Genomic DNA, 6546 nt, shown 5'->3' on the forward strand with positions numbered 1-6546 from the left:
ACTCAGCCTTCACTATCAGTCATCTACTGGTAGAGACTTGTTTGCTTTTTGGGCCATATAAATTAAGAAAATTAAGAAACTTGTTTGCTTCCTACTTATTATTATGCATATCTATGCATATGTATAAGTTGTAGTGGTTATAAATCTATATGCACATGTCTTATGTATACACAGTCATAGCTCAAAACGAATATGGGATCTGCAGAATAATTGGGTCGGCTGAAAAAAAAAAAAAAAAAAAACAAGTGGAGCATACAAGCACAGGGGTCTTAATCTAAAATCTTCTTCCCCGATAGGATAAATTATAATACAAAATGGATCTTTCAGCTAGTTCTCTAAAATGTTAGAAATAAATGCGTCCTAACAGCAACGTTGATGTTAATAGTGGTTTAAAATCCAGAATGTCTTGTTAAATAAAAGAGCATTGTAGAGTTTATTTTTTCTCTTTAATCACTAGAAAACACTTTCATGGTCACCGATCATTTATCTTACAAACCTCATAATTTGATTTCTCATACGAAATTCATCGAACAAGTTAGAGACCGATAGAGTTTAGTCACATACTCACCAAAGTGCATTCCATGCGCTTAGTTTCATATAAGGACTTGTGCAATTCTTGTTCAATCAATGATAAAAACACAGAAGACCAAAACTGAAGCACCATATCTTCAAAGTTATGATGCTTTCTGGGACACATCACACATGTAGGACCCTAATCCTCTCGCCTCTCTCCAATCACCTCCGACGACACATTCACACACTAGAACAGCAACTGGCTACAAGGCACGAACATTTCTGTAATAAGAGAATGAAGAATGCTTGTTTGCCTTACCTGAAAAACCAAATGAAACCCAGACTCAGACTCCTTGATCAATCAAAACCATGGTTTCCACGGCGTCGGTTCGAGAGATTGAAAACGGAAGAAGAGAAGGGACATGGAAGAAGACGGAGAAGAGGAGAAGCAACACTGCGATTTGCGGAAAAGAGCAGAAGCTAAACACTGATACACTAAGGTGAAATGTCAGTAATGCCCCCACATTTCCTTTTTTTTTTTTAAAGTATCAACGACGGTATCCTCAAAGGCTTTTCAGGTCCAAAGACTAATCCGTGCCGAAAGATCTTATCATAACGTTTCCTCCCCTCTGGCCACCAAAAATAAATTGGGATTTAACTTCAATTAGCGTTGGCTAAGATTCGAACTTGGGTATGAGGGTTCCACACCTAGACTCTTACCGACTTGACTATCTGTGGTGGTTTCCCATAATTCAATTTATTTATAGACGCGTTTCCGGACTTTTTTGATCAATTTCCAACCATTTCTCACGCATTTAAGACACCGGATACGTGCTGGTATGACCGGAAACTGGCGGATATTGCCTGAAATGCCCCGATACGTGTCCGATATGGCCAGAAATATATCTGTAAATATGTCAGATAAGCAGGGGTAATAATGACTTTTGATCCTAATGTTTAGACTCGATGATTTCTATCTATTGTATTGGGCTTAACCCGGATTATTTCGGGTCCATTATTTACTTCTCTCCCCGCCAAACAAAACAGTAAAATTAGATTTCCCGCCATTTTCTTTACCTTTTTGTTTGCCCCCATTTTGGGTCTAACCCTAAATCCGTTTCCTCTCCCAAATTAGATGAAGAAATTCGAACCCAGCTGGTAGCCTTCGTTCAGGGACTTCAGAAAGAACAAGATGGGTATTCAAGGGCTTCTGCCCTTATTGAAATCGATAATGGAGCCAATTCACATTAAGGACTTGAAGGGCTGTAGTGTGGCGATAGATACCTACTCTTGGCTTCACAAAGGTGCCTTGTCCTGCAGCAGAGAGCTCTGTAAAGGCATACCCACTTCCAGGTCTCTCTTAATTTTTACCAAATTTGTCGAATTTGAGATTATGGGTTTAGGGTTTTAGGGACATTTGTGCCCTAATTTGGCTGGAATGTTTGGTGGGTTTGTGAAATGGGATGATGGGTTCTTGTTGTTTTGATATTTTGAGGGAAATGCGGTAATGGGTCTTCTTCATTTAATTCTTTTGATGTGTTTTGGCATGATGGGTCTTGTTTCTGTGTCATTTCTGGTTCTGATTAGGTGAAATTGTGCTTGTTTAGATTTCCAAAGTGAAAAACTGAGCTTAAAGAACCTACATTTTCTAGTTAGTATGTGAGGAAGACTCACATGGTTTGCTAAAAATCACAACTTTTTATGATTCATAACAAAGCTTCATTTACATTTTGTGCGGTTGGATAGAATTAGGATGAGATTTTAGTGAGAAAGAGATGAGTTTGATTTGTATGTATTTCGTTTCCAATTTTAGGCACATCGACTACTGTATGTATAGAGTGAATCTGTTGCGGCATTACGGTGTTAAGCCTATACTTGTCTTTGATGGTGGTCTTCTACCAATGAAGGGTGAACAAGAGAACAAACGTGCAAGGTATGCTGGTATTTCTTTTTCTTTACGTTCCACTTCAGTTGGTGGTTCATAATCGATTCGGCTGCTTTAGTTTCTGTTTATTAGTAATATCTTGACGCAACAAAGTGAACAAACTATTTAAGATGGTGTCTAAATTGAGTAAATTCTGAAAAGATTAATGCATATGCTTCTGTATGTGATTGTGCTTCATATTCATAGAAAGAATTATCTTGTGTGGCCTAGGGCTCAGATGGGCCCATGTACACAGTTCAACTTACAGTAGTTCCTTTTTTCATTTTCTCTTGTCCTGGATTGGGTTTCTCAACTCGATCCTTTCATCAAAACCACCGTGTCCATGATATTTGTTATTTCTACTACCTCATTGGTAAGCTTCCTAATACATTAGTGCTTCATTGGTTTGTCTGATCGTCTCTGCACACAAAGTAAAGCTGCCGATCTTTCTGTGCCATCCTTATTATTGTTTTGATAGATTTAGAACATACTGGTTTGGTGCTCTCCTTTCAATGGTGTAGGGGAAAGTTCATGAGTAACTCTACTGAGGAACTGTTTTGAATCATTGTAATGCAGGGCAAGAAAGGAAAATTTTGCACGTGCTATTGAGCATGATTCCAATGGAAATTCTTCTGCTGCTTATGAGTGCTATCAGAAAGCTGTTGACATTTCACCTTCAATTGCAGTAGATTTAATCCAGGTTAGGAAACTTGTATTACAATCGTCCTAGCAACAGACTATCTTTTTAAAAGAACGACATCTGCAAAGCCATTTTTTTGCTTAGTACTAGACGATGCTTCTCTTTTCCTGACATTGTTGCTTATTATAGGTGTTAAAGCGGGAGAATGTGTCTTATGTTGTGGCTCCATATGAGGCAGACGCACAAATGACCTTCTTGGCAGTCAGCAAACAGGTGGAGGCAGTCATCACAGAAGACTCTGATTTAATACCATTTGGATGTCCTAGGGTAAGCTAATTAGCAAAGATTGCATATTTTTTTACTGCTAGATGTTTACTGTGAGTAATGCTTTAATCTTTTCCCAAATTCAGATTATCTACAAAATGGACAAATTTGGGCAAGGTGTTGAGTTTCAGTATTCAAGGCTACCTCGGAACAAGGACTTGAGCTTTGCAGGATTTACAAAGCAGATGGTTTTAGAGATGTGTATTCTTAGTGGTTGTGACTATTTGCAATCATTACCTGGAATGGGACTTAAAAGGGCACATGCACTTATAAAAAAGTTCACAAGCTATGACAAGGTAAAGTTATCATTCATGCATGCAAGTGATTGTATACATTGTAGGGCTACAGACCAATACAGACCAACAACTGTGTCTTGATTTCTCAAAGATGTATTTCATCCATTCTTCTTGATGGATAAAAGACATTGTCCTTGAATATATCTTTTGTAACGTGACTGATGGCTGGCCAATTTCAGGTTATTAAGCACCTAAAGTACAGCACGGTTTCAGTTCCTCCCCTTTATGAAGAATCATTCAAGAAAGCAATACTGACTTTCCAGCATCAACGGGTTTATGATCCCGTTTCTCAAGATGTTGTGCATTTGTCTGATTTGTCTGATGACGTTGAAGAAAATTTGGACTTCGTAGGACCATATCCTTTATATGAAAATAATTTAACTTAATCTTGTCATTACTTTCCATTCTCTTATTTTAGATACTTGAGTTTATGCCTTAACCTGGAATACATCTATACCACAACATATAGCTAAAGGCATAGCAGAAGGGGATCTTGATCCATTTACCAACATGCCTTTCCAGGTAACTCATATCTGCTTAAGATGGTATGACATGATGAATTGTTTCATAAATCTGCTACCTGTTTACAGAACTCTATTGTGAATAGCATATCTGTGATGTCCTTTGAAAGAAAAAAAGAAGTTTGTGACTGATCCTCTTTTGTTTGCAGCAACAGGAAGAGAAGATTACTGCCAACACAAGTTCCCGACCCAAAAATGTGAATTTTGAAAATACAAAGAAAAACTAGATTTGCCTGTGCAGAATAATCTTCTGACAAAGTACTTTTGTATCCTTTCGACCACTTTTTTCTCAAGTTTGTCTACTACTTAGGTTTTAGTTTCAATACATTGTACTCACTGAAGTCGTCAATTTCCTCAAGGTTGAATTCCATTTGCCCTTGCAAAAGAATAGCAAGTAATTTGAAATTCTTAGCATCCTTGGTAATGCAGGTTCTTCTTGCCCTGTATTGTGCATTATCTTTATCTCCAATTGTGATGTCTGTATACAGTTGCATGATATGCTTCTCATACATGTTAAGGTATGATAGTTCTGGTCATCCAGCAAAGGCTGCCAATGGGTATATAGGATCTGCGCCTTTAAAGTTTATTGCAGCATGCTGCATGCAATGTGATTGTGTAAAGGGTATAGTCTCATGCAGTCTTATAAGAATATCGCAGTATAGTGAATAATTGTTATAGTTCTGGCTGCTATCTTGCATTTCTTACAGCTATATGTTTGGTTCAAGCTACGGAACTTTTCCTTGACAACTTGAAAGGCTTTGCCTCTCTTGAAGCAAAGAGAAAATTCAGGGCACCACGATCATCACCTGATGATCCAAGTCCAGTTTCTAGTTCTAGTCTCAGCCCAGATGAAGGAACCTCTGTGGATGATGCTTTTGGTAAAACCAACGTCTCAGCTTCTTCTCTTGGTCTGCATGAACATGTCTCTGTTGATGATGCCGTTTGTACTACGAATTGCTCAAAGCCTATTCTGCTTTACCCTGAAAACAATGGAAATATGCCTCATAGTGATTCAGTGAGTTTCTTGAATGGATCCTTATTGATCAACCATCCTTACAAATATTTTGATATAATAAGTTGTCCTTGTTTTCTCTAGGTAGAAGATAGTTTCCCCACTGATCTATCAGAATCTCCAAATGATGGTAAGGATATAAGTTTCCTCCGTAATTTCACTATCCAGTTTTACTTCTACCTACTCATCTTACTTCATGTTTTTAAAATTGACAGATATGGCGGGCAAGGCAATAAGCCCAGACAGTACATTGTTACCACAATCTAGACACTCAATTCATAAACCCTGTTTAACACTGCATATGGAGCGTGAATGTAAGAATGCTCAAGGCACATTTGAGGGTAAAACAAGGACAGAGAATAGAAAGGTCATTGTAAGAAGTTCTTATTTTAAGGATAAGTCAAGAAATGAAAATATTCAGGAAGATAAACAAGAAAGCCTCTTGTCGAAGGATTCTCTTGCCAGTGATATGCATGAGAATGTAGATCCTGAGAGTGCTCCTTTCGGAAACCAGTTCTCAAGAAAACTTGTGAAAAGGAAAATCTCCCCAAATTACAACGTTCAAGAGGTATGTGCTTTCACTCTATGCTCAATTAATCTTTGCATTAATGACTTTTTTCTTGTCAAATTAATTGTTTGAACTGTTTCAGGACGACGTGAAACCCAAACAATTGTGTCCTAATGCATCACTACCCCATAATGGTAAGTTAGAACTCAGAAAACTTGGAGATCACTGTTATCTTATATTTTCATGTTCACTTATGATATCCATGATAATGCCAGATTGTATAGAGTGCTTGTTGAATTTCGCCTAATTATAAAACTGTTAATCTAGATGCCCATTACATGAAGCAATTTATATTAAGAAGTCAGTGAATTGGCCTTTATAATTGAAAGGATATTTTGTTTGTTTCTTTTACATAGGTCCCTCCAGCAATGAAGCAACATTTATGGACATCAAAACTGAAGAAGGAAAATTTGGATCCAACATTTCCCATTTAGGTCGGTATTCTGACATAGCAGAGAAGTCAGTGGAAAACTTTGTTTCAGTAATATCATCATTTAGATTTGGCTCATCTGGTTCTCGAGCAAGTGGCCTCCGTGCTCCTCTGAAAGATGTTCGAAATACTTGTACCAATAGGTAATATATATGGACCTAATCTTTAAATTCATCTCCTTTCCCCTGCTACATAATCTCCATGAATGACTTGGTGTATGTTTACTGTAGGACAACTGTTGGTGCTGACTTTAGCCAATTTGAATATGTACCAAATAATCAAAAGACAAAAACAACAGCTCGAAAACGCAGAATTTAG

The 6546-nt window shown here is 37.6% G+C and overlaps 1 pseudogene across 1 annotated transcript; it reads left to right on the forward strand.

The window, feature by feature from the left end:
• Nucleotides 1–1705: 1705 nt before the first annotated feature.
• LOC101299750 lies at nt 1706–6546 on the forward strand (annotated as a pseudogene). Its single transcript, XR_184359.1, has 14 exons — nt 1706–1866; nt 2327–2446; nt 3014–3137; nt 3267–3404; nt 3488–3697; nt 3877–4052; nt 4147–4219; nt 4374–4484; nt 4974–5233; nt 5315–5360; nt 5446–5798; nt 5881–5932; nt 6155–6371; nt 6459–6546. The product of XR_184359.1 is annotated as an exonuclease 1-like (transcript).

This window comes from Fragaria vesca, linkage group LG3 (assembly GCF_000184155.1).
Source record: "Fragaria vesca subsp. vesca linkage group LG3, FraVesHawaii_1.0, whole genome shotgun sequence".
NCBI lineage: Eukaryota > Viridiplantae > Streptophyta > Magnoliopsida > Rosales > Rosaceae > Fragaria > Fragaria vesca.